Source organism: Sus scrofa, chromosome 1 (assembly GCF_054392235.1).
Source record: "Sus scrofa isolate SSC_HxYL_T2T_F1_AM1 chromosome 1, Sscrofa_HxYL_maternal_Yorkshire_Landrace_v2.0, whole genome shotgun sequence".
In the NCBI taxonomy this organism is placed as follows: domain Eukaryota; kingdom Metazoa; phylum Chordata; class Mammalia; order Artiodactyla; family Suidae; genus Sus; species Sus scrofa.
In genome coordinates this window covers 189,253,265-189,270,394 of record NC_139383.1, presented here as the reverse complement: position 1 = coordinate 189,270,394, position 17,130 = coordinate 189,253,265, and the positions used below count along the sequence as shown (strand labels likewise).

General features: G+C 36.1%; 1 long non-coding RNA gene across 8 annotated transcripts in view; it reads right to left on the bottom strand.

Moving 5' to 3' along the window:
• LOC146406913 (uncharacterized) overlaps positions 1–17,130 on the bottom strand; it is a 709,993-nt gene that overhangs the window by 306,159 nt on the left and 386,704 nt on the right. The window contains exon 4 of one of the 8 annotated variants that reach the window (XR_014841486.1): positions 5,469–6,952. The exons of the other annotated variants lie outside the window; for them this stretch is intronic. This is a non-coding gene — a long non-coding RNA (uncharacterized LOC146406913). Of the gene's footprint in view, positions 1–5,468; positions 6,953–17,130 lie in introns of those variants that run through there. 8 annotated transcript variants of the gene reach the window in all.

Here is a 17,130-nt window from a genome sequence, read left to right as displayed (position 1 = left end):
AGTACAATCACAACCCCACTCAGGGAAAGGTGACCACAGATCCCCTCTAGTGACCCTATCTGACAATAGAGCCCAACCATCATGTCCACACAGACATTGAGTCCAACGGCAATCTCCCAACTCAGCAAGGCATTACTTGGATAACCAAGCCAGATAAGAACACTAAACAAACAAACAAACAAACCAGAAATGAAAAGCTGATATTCCTGATGAATATAGATGCAAAAAGTCTCCACAAAATACTAGAAAACTGAGTATGGAACATTAATGTTCAGATAGTATTTAATAAAATACAATATTATGGTGTTCTTCATAAATCTTTTCACCTCATTTTTATTCCAATGTTATTTTAAGGATTAAAATGGTAAAATATCTTAAGATAAATACTAAAATATTAAAAATACATTTTTATAAAATAGAAGGATGCAAAACTTTTCCTTCCATAGACCTTTTTTTTTTTTTTTTTGTGGCAACATCTGGATGGCATTAGAGCTATTTAATGGTTTTTTGATCAACTATTTCAAGTAGCTACCTCTACTCTTCATTGAAGCTTTTTTTAGCCTTTATTATCACTTGTCCCTTTAGCTGCAAATGAAAATCCAGTTTCCTTGAAAGATCTCCTTATTCATATCAGCAACGTCACCTAGACCTTTTTTATCCTTTAAACTCTTTTTAATTTGTTATTCAGTGTCAAAACATTACCGAACCTTGACTTGAATTGTCAGGCTCAAATGTGTTTCTGGACACATGAAAGAGAGCTTTTCGGTAGCCAAACCCCTGCCTTTCTCTTCTTCTAACTCTGTCACCACTAATAACAGAGAATGAGATAACAGACTTTAGATGAACAAGGCCAGGAAAGGAAAGAAAAGTGAAGGGGGAAGGAACAGGTCATTTATTTTTGTGTCATATCCATCACAGGGAAACCTAACAGAAAGGATTGTATTAAGTTTGGCCTGGGAATAGGAAAAATGAGATGTGGATCTAGGATAAATCTAGAAGACAAATATAATCTTAGAAATTACTAAGTATACTAACTTAACTTCATTAGGCCTAATTCCAAGGCTGTGGACAGAAATATAGGTATATTAGAATCCAGAGACATCTACTCTTTAGTATTATAACTTGAAACAGGATTTAAATTATAACAATCCACATTCATTTTATAGGTAACACATAAATTAGGCGCTCTGACTAAAAAATAGCATATGATTTTCCCAGTAATAGGGTAATGAACCATTACACCACAAACTCTTAATCAAGGACTATGTCTTCTGAAAACATTGATCCTGTCCAGTGACCCCATGTCAATTTCAGGAGCTCTATACCATCAGGGCTCAACCCGAAAGCTGTTACATGATGAAGACAAAATCCTTCATTTAGCTGTAAATTTAGTTCACTCCTCAAGAAATGGCCTAACTGAAGATGATCTGCTTTGCTTGTTTCAGATAAACTCAGCTTGAACTTTTCCATAATATGGTAGTTTTTTCTTGTTTGTTTTTTGTTGTTTGTTTTAATGTGAAGCATCTCTTGGAACTTGAAGAAACTGGAAACAAAGAGTATAAGCTCCCTGTCTCCTACCTCAGTTTCAGCCCATGAAAACTTCAGAAACAGACACAAATTAGGGCAAACAATAGAATCATGAGTTAGCTCAGGAGGATTTTTAATGATTCCTCAGAAATTACAATGCTTTATGAGCCATGGAAAGAAAGTACAAGATCGTATTTAATCAGGGAATGCCATTTGTGTACCAAAAAGGAAGTGCTAACTTTGTTTTCCAATACTGCTGTGCAATTTAGAGAGACACAGATTTCTGCAATACACATTAAAGAAGATGTATGTTTTATATTTATCATTTTATTTTTAAAATGAATACACTTTTTTAAAAAACTTAGGGTTTTAAAACCGTGGGACATAAGTCATCCTGAAAGTGAAACAATCAGAAGAAAAAATACTAGTAGCTTAAAAATACAGTAGGTGAAGCTTTTCTTCTGTATGCCTCTTAGGTTTCTCACTTCCTACCAGTATCAGAAGCAGAGGGGGTACAAATTAAGAAGAGGGAATGGGAATAGGGAAACCAAACTGAATGAAGCAAAGAGAGAAAAGGAAAGTCAGACGTAGAGATGGATAACATATCTAATGTTGATCTTCGAACAATATTCATATAAGGCCTTACTGTTCTCTGCCATTTGTTCAAAAACTCAAATTCAAAACAACATGAATATTTTAACATGGATGGCACAGAATATATGGGGCACAGGCAAAGAATTAGTGTAGCGCTAATCAGGCCAAATAAAACAAATATTGACAGTCAAACTAGACCAAGAAAGAGACAACATTTGCCACAAACTAAGAGTTTCACCAATTCTCTGATATAGACAGACTTGCAGGTACCTTTGGAAGCAAAATACATGTTCTTTCAAATTCATTGTTTACTCATGTTTAAACTAACTTAGATGAACTATGAATAATTCATTTTACAGTCAGGTGAAATAATTTTTGAGTAATCATTTTGTTACCATTTTCAAGTCCTAAGTTAAAGATTCCTCCCTTCCTGTATTAAAAAATTAATGAGAACTGAAGTGACTCAAAAGTATGTGGCAGCCGATACTTTCACGGTGTTCAGAATGGATAGACCAAGTGAGTAAAGCCTGCTTCAGAATGCTTACCTAGCAAGTTTTGCAACTGTCTGTGAGAACAACAGATAAAAACCACCTGCTAGAGCTCAAGTCTGCCCTGAATGTCCTTGCTCATAATGGCTTTAAAAAACATTGCCAATATATTCTCTCTTTATTAAAAGAGCAGTGCATGTTTGCAGCTGACACTTGTTATTGTAAACCTATACCTTTTTATATGACCTTTTATATATGACCTATTTTCAGTAACACACACACACACACACACACACACACACACACACACACACGTGTATATATATATATAAATAATATGTAGACCATTAATAGAACAGTTTTCCCATACAGTAGTTTATGGAATTAGTTCCTCTGGAGAAGGAAGATTTTTAAGACGTTTCCCAAAGGTGATGAAACTTTAGAAACTTAAATTCTGTTTTACAGCCAATGACTTGTCCAAGTTCCATCCTTCCTAAAATGTAATCCCTATTCCTGCCAAGTACCTAAATGACTGGCCTTCTACTTTGTTGTACATTTTTGATATATTTTAATTTACTTCTCATTCTTCTGACTTTTGATTACAATCTCATTTTTGTAATTGTCTTTTTGATCTAGTTTGCCTACCAAGTTTCTGACCCACTGATGATTTAAACTCATCTCTTTGATATTTCTGATTGTCTGGTTCCAAACTACCCTGATCTACTCAGTAATCCTTCAGCACATAGAGTACCAATTGAAACACAACACTGGTTTCCACTGTACTCACCTCCCCTCTTATAACATGACTCCTCAAGGCAGCGACCACGCCCAGTATGATCCAACCTTCCCAACTCTGGTCTTCCTGTGTGCTCTGTCCTCTGTTTATGGCCCACAACTCTTTACATCCAGTCAGAAAAGCACACAGATTCCCTACATAGTACTGTCTTACTTAATAGAAACATAATTGGCAGGTGAGAAATATTTAAATTGTTCCTGAATTGCAATAGAAGTATGCTTAATTCTTAAATGAATCACATTGAGAAGGACATGGACAAGCTATATACATAAATTTGAAGTTAAATGGAAAAAAAAAAGTAGAAAGCAGAAAAACTAGTTTTTGCTATAGCCATATGACAAAGTGTTCTAATTCCTCTGGACTTGGTTTCTTCATCTTTAACATGACAATGATTCTATTACCCTTACATATGTCCAGAGGTTATAGGAGAACCAGATCAAATAAGTGAAATTCCTTGAATATAGTCTGAGCTTAACAATGTAGAAGAGTACATAGAGAAGCATGAAATTCAAAGCTAATGATCCTCTCCTATATATATCTTAGAATAGTTTTCTAGTTGTGGTGATGGATGTAAAAATATAAGCAGAATTTTATTTTCCTGTCAGTGAATCCTTAGAATCCTCCTTATAGTAGATGACACTGGTGCCCTGCCTTCATCCTTTTTTTTGCCTTTATTGCCCACTGACATCCACCTGCCAGTGCCCAAATGAAGTTGCTCTGTTTTGTTTTGTTTTGTTTTGTTTTTCTGGCCAAATGAGCATATTTTGCTATTGGCTCAGGAAGCCAGATTTTTGCATCCTCTTATTGGAAATTCTTAAATATATGCACTCGTCCCTTGGTATGTACAGGAGGTTGAGTTGGTTCTAAGACCCCCTGCAGATACCAAAATCTGTGGTGCTCAAGTCCATTATGTAAAATGGCACATAAGTACTTATGTAAAAAATTATGTACATCTTCTCACAAACCTTAAATCATCACTAGATGATGTATAATACCCAAAACAGTTTAAATGACATGTAAATAGTTGTAAATACAATGTAAATGCTATGTGAATATTTGCCGGGAGACAAATTCAAGTTTTGCTTTTTGGAACTTTCTGGATTTTTTTTTTCAAATATTTCAATCCAAGGTTGAAGCCATGCATAGAGAACCTGTGAATATGGAGGGCCAATTGCATATTACACTGATTCTCAGAGTTCTCCAATGGGATTAGTCTATAGGCATTTAAAGAGGTAACTAGATTGACAGGCACTTGGATGCCTTGCCTTATCTGCTTTTTTTTTATGTTACTCAATGAATTTATTAAATTTATAGTTGTACAATGATCATCACAACACAATTTTATATTCCATCCAAAAGCCCCAGCATCCCCCCACCCCGCAACCTCTCTCCTTTGGAAATCATAAGTTTTTCAAAGTCTGTGAGTCAGTCTCTATTCTGCAAAGACGTTCATTTTGTCCTTTTTTCAAATTCCACTTGTAAGTGATAACATTTGATGTTGGCGTCTCCTTGTCTGACTGACGTCATTTAGCGTGATAATTTCTAGGTCCACCCATGTTGTCAAAAATGCTGGTATTTTGTTCCTTTTAATGGCTGAGTAATATCCCATTATGTGTATGTACCACTTCTTGATTCACTCCTCTGTCAATGGACATTTAGGTTGTTTCCATGTCTTGGCTATTGCAAATAGTGATGCAATGAACATTGGAGTACATGTGTCTTTGCAAGTCATGGCTTTCTCTGGATAGATGCCCAGGCATGGGATTGCTGGATCAAATGGTAATTCTATTTTTAGTTTTCTGAGGAAACTCCACACTGTTTTCCACAGTGGTTGCACCATTTTATGTTCCTGCCAACAGTGTAATAGGGTTCCTTTTTCTCCACACGCTCTCCAGCCCTTATTTTTGTACACTTTTTGATGCTTTTGGCTGGTGTAAGGTGGTACCTCACAGTGGTTTTGATGTGCATTTCTCTAATAATGAGTGATGTTGAACATCTTTTCACGTGTTTTTTGGCTGTCTGTATGTCTTCTTTGGAGAATTGTCTGTTAGATCTTCTGCACATTTTTTGATGGGGTTGTTTGTATTTTGGTATTGAGCAGTAGGAGGTATTTATAAAATTTGGAGATTAATCCCATGTCAGTGGACTCATTTGCAAAGATTTTCTCCCATTCTGTGGGCTGTCTTTTCATTTTGTTTAGGGTTTCCTTTGCTGTGCAGAAACTTCTAAGTGTGATTAGGTCCTATTTGTTTATTTTTGTTTTTACTGTCATTACTCTAGGAGGTGGATATGAGAAGATGTTGCTGTTGTTTATGTCAGAGAGTGTTTGGCCTATGTTTTCCTCTAAGAGTTTTATAGTATCTGGTTTTAGATCTAGGTCTTTGATCCATTTTGAGTATATTTTTGTGTATTGTGTTAGGGAATGTTCTAATTTCATTCTTTTCCATTAGGCTGTCCAGTTTTCCCAGCACCACTTATTGAACAGGCTATCTTTTCTCCATTGTATATTCTTGCCTCCTTTGCCATAGATTAGTTGACTGTAGGTACATGGGTTTAGTTCTGGGCTTTCTATCCTGTGACACTGATCTATTTTTCTGTCTGTGCCAGAACCATACAGTTTTGATGATTGTTGCTTTGTAGTATAGTCTGAAGTCAGGGAGCTGGATTCCTCCAGCTCCATTTTTCTTTTTCAGAATGTCTTTGGCTATTCTGGGTCTTTTTTGCTTCCAAACAAATTTAAAATATTTTGTTCAATTTCTGTGAAAAATGTCCTTGGTAATGTGATAGGGATTGCATTGAATCTGTAGATTGCCTTGGGTAGTACAGTCATTTTGATAATATTGACTCTTCCAAGCCAAGAGAATTATATGTCTTTCCATCTATTTGTATCAGCTTTGATTTCTTTCATCAGTGTCTTATAGTTTTCAGAGTACAGGCCTTTTGTCTCTTTAGGTAGGTTTACTCCTACGTGTTTTATTCTTTTGTATATGATGGTAAATAGGAATTCTTCACTAATTTCTCTTTCAGATCTTTTATTGTTAGTATATGGAAATGCAGTCAATTTCTGTGTATTAATTTTTGTATCCTGTGACTTTGCCAAATTCCTGGATGAGCTCTAACAGTTTTCTGTTAGAGTCTTTAGGATTCTCTAGGTATAGTATAATGTCATCTGCAAATAGTGATAGTTTTACTTCTTCCTTTCCAATTTGGATTCCTTTTATTTCTTTTACTTCTCTGATTGCCATGGCTAGGACTTCCAAAACTATGTTGAATAGTAGTGGCGAGAGAGGACATCCTTGTCTTGTTCCTGATTTCAGCGGGAATCCTTTCAACTTTTCACAGCTGAGAATGATGTTAGCTGTGGGTTTGTCACATATGGCCTTTACTACGAAGAGGTAGGTTCCCACTATGCCTACTTTCTGAAGGGTTTTTATCCGAAATGGGTGTTGGATTTTGTCAAAGGCTTTTTCTGCATCTATTGAGAGGACCATATGTTGCCTTATCTATTTTGCTGTAATAGTACCTATAGTTTTCATCCTGAGATCACCTAAAAAGATAAATATATAAATTTTTTTCTAAAAACTTAATGACTTTACTCAAATATTTGCTTTAGGGCCAACTTCCAGGAAAACCCAAAACAAAGAAATTTCTTAAAAATAGAATAGAAAAAGCCTCCCTACACATAGTTTTTGATTAAAGGAGTAATTTTTAAAAGCAAATCTACTTAAATCAATTTTTTGTTGATGGAGACTTATGTTAATTCCATGTCTTGGCTATTGTAATTAGTGGGGTTATGAACACTGGTGTGCATTATATTTTCAAATTAGTTTTCATCTTTTCTGGATATATGTATGGAAATAGGAAGGATGGACAGATATTAAGAAGATGTATGTAGGGCGTGTATACATACACACACACACACACATACACACACACAATAGAAATCTACCTAGACATAAAAAGAATAAAATATTTCCATTCGCACCAACACAAATGGATCTAGAGAATATACTAAGTGAAATAAGTCAGACAGAGAATGACAAATATTATAAAATATCATTTACATGTAGAATCAAAAAAAACTAACACAAATGAATCTATAAACAAAACAGAGTCACAGACATAGTAAACAAATGTATGTTTACCACAAGGAAAAGTGAAGGTGAAGGATAAATTAGAAGCATAGGATTAACATATGCAAACAAGTACATATAAAATAGTTAAGCAGTAAGGATTTATTATATAACGCAAGATATTTAATATCTTGTGATAATATATAGTGAAAAATAATATGAAATATAAAATATAAACTTAATCTCATTGATGTTCACCTGAAACTAATAAAATATTGTAAATCAACTCTATGTCAATAAAAAATAAAATAAAATCCAAAAGAAAGGGTGGGGGAGGAGAGAGAGAGAGAGAGAATGACTTGGTAAACAAATAAGACAAACAAATCACATCTAATCCTCTAATTTCCAAACCTAAACTTCAGCAGTGGAATCCTCACATCTACCAAATGATGTCCATCCTCCAATAACACTTCCTACATATGGCCTATGCTTCAGCTGTAATTGGCTATTTCTAAGTCATGTGTAGGGAGATTTCATGCTTCCATGTCTGCATATGCTAGTTTTCCAGAACCTGAAGTATCTCCCCCTGATACAGTACCTGGAAAGGATCTACTGACTTTGGACAGGTAGATTGACTATCGTCCCCACTATAATGTTTGCCCAGGCTTCTCTGACATCTGAGATACGTAATATAGTCTCTTGAAATAAAGCTACCATCCAGTCCCTACTTTTCAGAGATTATAGTTCCAGATAGTTCTTGCCCACAGAAAGACTCATGATCACATCATAACAAGCAAAGCTCTACTGAGATGAAGACATCAGATAGAGCCAGCTACACTTGATGCTTGACTAACTTAGTCAAGGCTCACAAAGCTTAGTCAAGGTCTCGAAAATAATGATGAGTTCTATTTCATGAGCTAAGGAAATACTTCCAAATAGTTAAGATTCTGAATGATAAACCCAAGAATGCCAAGAGTCCAGTTTTACTAGTCTTATTGCAATTACTGTGTTTCTTTCCCTTCTTTTTTTTTTTTTTTTTTTTTTTTTTTTGTCTTTTGTATTTTCTAGGGTCACACTCATGGCATATGGAGTTTCCCAGGCTAGAGGTCTAATCAGAGCTGTAGCCACCAGCCACAGCCACAGCCACAGCAACTCAGGATCCAAGCTGCATCTGCGGCCTATACAACAACTCACAGCAATGCCGGATCCTTAACCCACTGAGTGAGGCCAGGGATTGAACCTGCAATCTCATGGTTCCTAGTCAGATTCCTTAACCACTGACCCACGACGGGAAATCCAGCAATTACTGTATTTCTTTAATACATAGCTTCCATTCAGATTATACAGTACTTCTACGAATTATTTATCTTTATTCTTAGACCTTAGTAAAGTGCAGACCCATAACATGAACTCAGTAAATGTTTCCTGAATATGGAAAAATGAAAACAATCATCATTTTGGTCATTATATTGAGAACATGAATCTTAAGAAATATGTAACATAAGTGTTTCGGTTTACTTCTGGGTTCTCTATTCTGTCCCATGGGTCTGTATGTCTGTTTTGGTACCAGTACCACACCATCTTGATGACTGTAGCTTTGTAATATTGCTTGAAGTCTGGGAGAATTATGCTTCCTGCTTGGTTTTTGTTCCTCAGTATTTCTTTTACAATTCTGGGTCTTTTGTGGTTCCGTATAAATATTTGGACTGTTTGTTCTAGCTGTGTGAAAAATTTCATTGGTAATTTGATAGGATTGATCAGTTAATCTTTGACAAAGGTGGCAAGAACATAAAATGGGAAAAAAAAGACAGTCTTTTCAGCATGTATTGCTGTGCACCCTGGACAGCTGCATGCAAATCAGTGAAACTAGAACACACGCTCACACCATGCCCCAAAATAAACTCAAAATGGCTTAAAGACTTAAACATAAGATAAGACACCATCAAACTCCTGGAAGAGAACATAGGCAAAACATTCTGACATCAACCTTACAAATGTTTTCTCAGGTCAGTCTCCCAAAGCAGCAGAAATAAGAGCAAAAATAAACCAATGGGTCCTAATCAAACTGACAAGTTTTGCACAGCAAAGGAAACCAAAAATAAAACAATAAGACATCTTACAGAATGGGAGAAAATAGTTTCAAATGATGCAACTGACAAGGGCTTAATCTCTAAAATATACAAACAACTTATACAATTCAACTGCAAAAAAGCCAACAACCCAATGGAAAAATGGGCAAAAGACCTGAATAGACATTTTTTCCAAGGAAGATGTACAGATGGCCAACAACACATGAAAAAATACTCAACATCCCTGATTATTAGAGAAATGCAAATTGAAACTGCCGCAAGATATCACCTCACACCAGGCAGAATGGCATCATTAATAAGTCTACAAATAACAAATGCTGGAGGGGTGTGGAGAAAAGGGAACCCTCCTGCACTCTTGGTGGGAATGTAAGCTGGTACAACCACTATGGAGAATAGGATGGAGGTACCTTAGAAAACTATACATAGAACTACCATATAATCCAGGAATCTCACTCTTGAACATATATCCAGACAAAACTTTCCTTAAAAAATACACATGCACCCGCATGTTCATTGTGGCACTATTCACAATAGCCAAGACATGGAAACAATAAATGTCCATCAACAGATATTTGGATTAGCAAGGCGTGGTATATGTACAATGGAATACTACTCAGCCATATAAAAGAACAAACTAATGCTATTTGCAGCAACATGGATGGAAATAGAGGCTCTCATACTGAGTGAAGTAAGTCAGAAAGAGAAACACAAATACTATATGATATCACTTATATCTGGAATCTAATATACAGCACACATGAATCTTGCCTTAGAAAAGAAAATCTTGGATTTGGAGAATAGACTTGTAGTTGCCAAGGGGGAAGGGTACGGGGAGGGAGTGGGATGAAAGGGGTGTTTGGGGTTGATAGATGCAGACTCTTGCCTTTGGAATGGATTGGCAGTGAGATCCTGCTGTGTAGCACTGGAAACTATGTCTGGTCACTTATGCTGGAGCACAATAGTGTGAGAAAAATTAATGTATAAATATATGTGTAACTGGGTCACCATGCTGTACAGTAGAAAATGGACAGAACATTCTAAACCAGGTATAATGGAAAAAAATAAAAATCATAAATAAAAAGAAAGATGTAACAAAAATGGTCCAACCAGTTACATGACCAGATGCCAATGTGGAAGAAAGAGAGTATTGACCGGGTCAGTTAAGAGGAAGAAATTAGAACAGGGCTACCACTGCATTTATGATATATCGCTGGTTGCCTTAGTGACCAACCTGTGTTTATTTCATAATTCTTTGACCTAGCACATGTTTACTGATTCTGATTGTTTAGTATGTGCTATCTATTATGAATATGAAGAGAAACTAACAAGAACAAAATGCATACTTGCAACTGTGCAAAGGAAGAGTTTTGTTGTTACAGTAGCTGATTAAGGATACATTGTTAGGTTCCCAGAAAATTTATTTTTAAAATTTCCTTTGTGATTACTTGCTCAAATAAGATGATCAAAGAAATGGCCTATGAGTTTTCTATCCCTCTGAATGTAGAAATGCTAGAAATAATTTCCTTTACTGGGCTAAAAATAGATTCATTTAATACCTTTAAAAATGGGAAAAATTCCTATAGGTCAGAGATTTTAGATTACCATATTTGATCCAGATGTGAAAAGATGAAGGTGATAGCCTTGCAGATCCATTTCCAGATTATAACTGTTGAAAAGGAAGTTAAGACAATAGCAAACACCATTGACATAGACTTTGTCAGAAGTCCAGCCAGCATATGGAGGCACACCCCACACAACATCTGCATTTCATGTTTTGATTGGCTTGTTAAATACCAGTGCCTTTAGGTCTTCAGCTCAGTATCAGACTGCTAATCTTTCCCTTCTGATGGGATTGTGAAAATCCAGACAAGGGAGGTAAAGCCTATCAAAAGCTGGCATTCTTCTTCTATAGGTTTAAGTGCTGAGGAGTCTTTTTGAAAACCCTGTGTAGACTTTCTGCCTCCTTCTTAACTTTTTCTGAAGAGAATTATGTCAACCTGACTTAAATTACTGGGTTGCATGAGCAAGTCTAACCAGAAATTATTATTTGCATGAGAGCTCTTGAGAAATTAAGTATGGCATTTGCTGTATTTCAAAATGACTAAGATGAAGAGAAAGAAGGATGTTCAGATAGTAACAGATAACTGATTTAGTAGCTCCACTATTTGTAATACATCTCAGCCATTGCCTTTTTGTTCCTGTGCACCTACTTCAGTAAGGCTTCCATGCATAAAGAAATAAGTGTGCAGTCGTTAGCTCTACCCAGACTGAAGAGCCCAAGGTTTAATCTCAGTTGTGCACTGATGGAGTATAATTTTCAGACTCAGAGAGATGAATGATATCCACCTATATTTAGAATCTGACACAATGGTGGTTGCTAGGAGCTCAAAAAGAAATCAAGGAACAAAGGGAGTGGCTTTTGAAGTGGTTTAACTCATTTACAGAATCAGAAAGACTGTACCTTGTGATATGGCTTCTGTGCTGCTGTAGACTATTAGGATGAATGACTAAATGATAGAGGGGTTGCATGGCAAAAATGTCATAAAAGCTAGAATTCCAGGAGAAGCAAAGAGGTGACTTTAATTCAGTGAGCCAGGGTTCAAGTATGAAAGTCACATTAACAATTCTTGAGTCTCGTGTTTAATTTCCTGCCTATTGAGTCAAATATTGTCTCCAGGTTTCCTATAATGATAAGTGTAAGGCATTTTATTTGATCTTGTCTTTTTTTTTAAATAAAAGCTGCACGTACAAATTGTCCAGTCACTAACCATTTTCCTCTGAATTTGGCCTATTGATGCCACATTTATTTTCTGAAACTTACTTTGTTAGCATTAAGCTATTCCTCACAAATGTTCAAGGAGAGTGAGGGGTTAATCTTGATTGTGTAAAGTTATTTAATTAAGTTTACTTCTGCCAGTTCTTTGAATAGTACTCCAGCTAATTGTTTCAGTTATTGAATTAGGCAGATCTAAACAGAATTCCAGGAATGATGACAAATTTCATTTGGAATCAGCAGCTGAGTCTTTACATAGTGTTTTGGGCTATTGTTAGGTAACAGTTCTTGAATATTTGATGCTTAAAAACCACTCATAAGATATAGAGTTATCATGTAATAATCCTGTTGATGTAAGTGAGGCAGAACCCCAGCACATTTGGAAGATGAGTGGCAGTGTGGGATCTTGTGTTCACTGATAATAATCTTCTATTCCACCCCGATCAATCCAATTCCAGATTCTCTGTTCACAGATTTCTAAGAATGGTTTTATGCAAAACAAGCATATAATCTACCAAAGATTATCCCTCCTTTCCTTCCTGTTAATCCATTTCAACTGCATTTGTTTCCAGACAAAGTTTCCTAACTAAAAAAATGTTTACATTTTTTCCCTAACAACAACAACAACAACAAAACAGAAATCCAGCTTTCCATGGTGGTTTACTTATTTTCAAGTGCTCCAGTTCATGCAGCATACCATCAAAGAGGTCCATCAAAAACATACCCTCAAATAAGTCCTACACTATGTGTATGTGCCATGTCCTCTCCTTATTGATAGACTAAGAATGTCAAGAACAAGACCCAATATTCATACCCACTTGGGGAACTTTGGCTCCCCATGAAGGCATCAGGCCCATTTAACCATGTGGTCTACAGACCTCTCTCCTATATTCAGAGTGAAGGAAACTTTAGAGTTAAAAGTGAGGTCTCTGGACCACATAACCAAAATCTTCATGATGTTAAAAATGGGAAAGAAGGTGTTCCCATTTTGGCTTAATGGTTAATGAATCCAACTAGTATTCATGAGGATGCAGTTTCAATCACTGGCCCTGCTCAGTGGGTTAAATGATCCAGCTTTGCCATGAGATGATCACAGATATGGCTCCGATCCTGATTTGCTGTGGCTCTGGTGTAGGCCAGCAGCTGTAGCTCTGTTTCAACCCCTAGCCTTGGAACTTGCATATGCCAGGAGTATGGCCCTAAAAAGCAAAAAGAAGAAAAAATGGAAGAGAAAAATTTTGCCTAATGAAACCTAGGGAACGACTAATAGAAGAGGACTAGGGGGAATGCCCAGGGACCACAATAGACAAAAGCCCAGAAGAAGCTACCAGATTGAGGACAGAATAGCATCAGAAAAAAAGTACTGATGCTTCCTAAATATATCTTGAATCACCGACATTTACAGAAAGAGCCAAAACCCTGGACTATTGCACTACCTTTAAGGGTTTGAGTAAATTCTCACATGACTTCCTTAGTACAACTTGCTCTTGCCTTGTTTTGTTGGTTGTTTTTCTCAAGTTCCCCTTCCAGCCTTCTTCCCTCTCAGTCTTCCTCCATCTGAACCCTGAAGAACAATGCTTTCTGCAGTAGCTTCTAAGCTCTTATCTCTGTTTACTGAGTAAGCCCTTTCCAGATGAATGCATCTATTTCCAAGGTTATAACTACTACTATCTATTGACTCTATCTTGATCAAACCTCTCTTTGGAGACCACTCCCTCTATCCAAATATCTTCTGCACTGTGTCATTTGTGTTCACAAATGTGTCTCAATTTGAAATGTTCATTTTTCTTCATCACCCAAATTGCTCCTCCCGTCATATTCATCATGCTTGATAACTTTTCCCTTCCCATTCGTCCATACTTTCAAAATTGGGTCACTCTCCAAAGCTATACCTTGTAATTTCTTTGTTTATATTTAATTATTCATTTATCCAAACCTACTGTGCACCAGATGCTGAGCTAGGATCAATGGATAGAAAGTTACGCAAGAGAACAGGGATTTCTCATGGAATTTATAAGCCTAGCTGGAGAGACATAATACAATCAACAAGTAAGCAAATAAAAAACTAAATATTTAGAGCTTCTGCTAAGTGTTACAAAAACTCTAGTAAGGCTGCCATGACAGGGAATTGATGGTGGGGTTTATATTTTACACAGATTGTTCAAGGAAGGTTTCTGAGAAGGTGATCTTCAGGCCATGAGCTAAAGGATATAAAGGAACCAGATCATTAGAAAACAAAGTTTCAAGCTAAAGAACAAAACCAGAGAATTCATTGTGTGATCTCTCAGAAGATCCGTGAGGCTGAAGTAGAGTGAATGTGGAGAGTGTCATGGTATGTATTTATTAGCTGGCATTTATTAAGTGATTTTCATGGCCCGATTATTGTGCTGGAAGCTTAAGCAAATGATCACATTTTACATTCATAGTTACCTTTGGGAATTAGGGAACTGAGTAACAAGGAGGTTAAGGAATTTATACCAGGTCTCACAGGTACTAGGCAGCGAGCTGAGATTTAAATATAGGCAAGCTCATTTCTTCAACATTATTGTCACATAGAAGCCAGGTTGTGCAGGGACATTAAGGGCATGGGATTTTCATTTTATTAAAACTGGAAAGATATTGATGGTTCCTAACAAAGAAGACAATGCTTACTCCCTGAGATCCTCAGACATTTGTCTCCATGGACAAATTTTCACTTTATACATTTTTCTTGGCTTCTCCAGGTGATTGCATTGGTCTCCACTTTCATCTTTGGTCAATCCATATTCTACATCACCATTAGATTTTAACACTCATAAAATCCAAATCTAATTAAGTCCTAATCCTGCTTAGAATTCCTCCCTGGCTTTTAATAGCCTTCGGAACTAAAGTTCACACTCAGCACAGCACATACTGTACTCCATGCTCTGTCCTCTGCTTCTTTCCTGTCCCTCTCAAGCCATGTTGTGAGTTTCATTTAGTGCTCCTACCACACGGAAACTCTAAGAGCTCCTGAATGCACTCTTCTCTCTTCCTGTAACAGAGAAAAGAAACTTGGAACTGAGTAATACAGTGATTTTTGTTAAAATCAACTATTTTTTCCTGCCACACAATCATCCCACTGGCCAGCACATACCCTTCCCTGCCTTGAGAACACTGTTCACTACTACCACTCCCTACCACTTACCTTACCACTTCTCTTAGCCAATGGCCTCTGCAACTTAATTTTAAGAACTTAATTCTGCAGTTACCTCTCCCAGGTATGTATGTATCCCCTGCATCCATATATCCCAGTGTGTGCCATACTGCACTTTAGGAGTTATTTGCTTGTCTTTCTTCCCAATAAAATATGACCACTTTGTGTTTAGGGATTTTTTTTAATTCATATAATCCAATGACATGAGCTCTAAGAAAAATTTGTTGTATGAATAATAAAGAGGATGGATAAATTGAATAGCAATAATTCAGAAGTTAGGCCAAAAAGTAATTCATGAAGATCAGGGGCTCCATGAATTAATTTTTTAAGTGACCATACGCAATTTTAAATTATGAACTCTACAAACTTATTCTACCATTTAAGATCCTCCAAACAAAAACAAACTTCCTTATCATCTGAATAAATTAATGGAAAATATTTAAATACCACTGTTATAAGAAACAATACTTATATAATATATAATTTAGGAATCTGAGGAGGAAAAGATAATAAAAGAGGATAATACTAATATATTCAGAATATTTTAATATGCATAGCTCTTCAATGCAATTTTTTTTTCATATGTTCACAGCAACCCTGAAATATGTCACATGTGTATTATTTGCCATCACCATTTTGGAGATTAAGTGATAAAGTTTCACAGACATTGTGTATCTGTAGAAAGTTCAGCAGCCAGGAAGTTCAGTGACAGAACCTAACATGAACTCAGGTTTTACAAATATAAATAGTGTCATGCATTTAATGTTAACCTGATATTTAAGCAGATTTTTATAACTTCATCTAAAATATTTACTTAGATAAAAGAGCTTCAAATATCTAATTTGATTTGAGTTATATATTCTATAGAAAGCATTATTTCTTTTATTTTCAAGTTTGCTACAAGCTCCAAAGTTGAGACTTCTAAAACCCCATGTTTTTGCATTTTTAATGCCTTTGTCTTGCTACAATGGCCTAAAATCTCTGAGTTTTTTTTTTTTTTTTCTGAGTTGGAAGCCAATGTTTTTGTACTGAGAATATTCATGTATCCCAGGGCATCTTGTCATTCCCTGGCCTAGAAAACACAAACATCATTACATTTATCCTCTCAGTAGAAAGTGGATTTTAGATAATTCATTTCTAAGCCAGAGTTAAGAGTTTTATGTGTATTTGTGATGTTGCTTTTTTGCTGTAACCATGAAAAATTATGGCACTCTGATTTGTGATTAACTTTTAACTTCATGTTCTAGAGATGAGAGATTACAGAGAAGAACACTCACAGCTGTTTGTCAAGTTTATAGAAAAACAGCCCTGAAAAATAGAACATGTGTAGTTATTTAAGGAGAAACATAAATGGAAGGATAGCCAAGAAGGCAGAGTAATTAAATGTTTTTCAATGATGTATGTCCCATTCAGTATAGAATTGTACATTTAAGAAAATTTTCCAATATAATGAATATGCCCAATTTCCATCAATCTGAGGAAGGTGTCAAAGCAATAGTAAAAATGGTGGAGGGAAAAAAAAGCCTTAGACTGAGAATACCCTCCAGCAAACACTGCTACAGCTGCCACCTTAAGGATGGTGAACATGCAGACACAGCCACCTATAGACTTCCA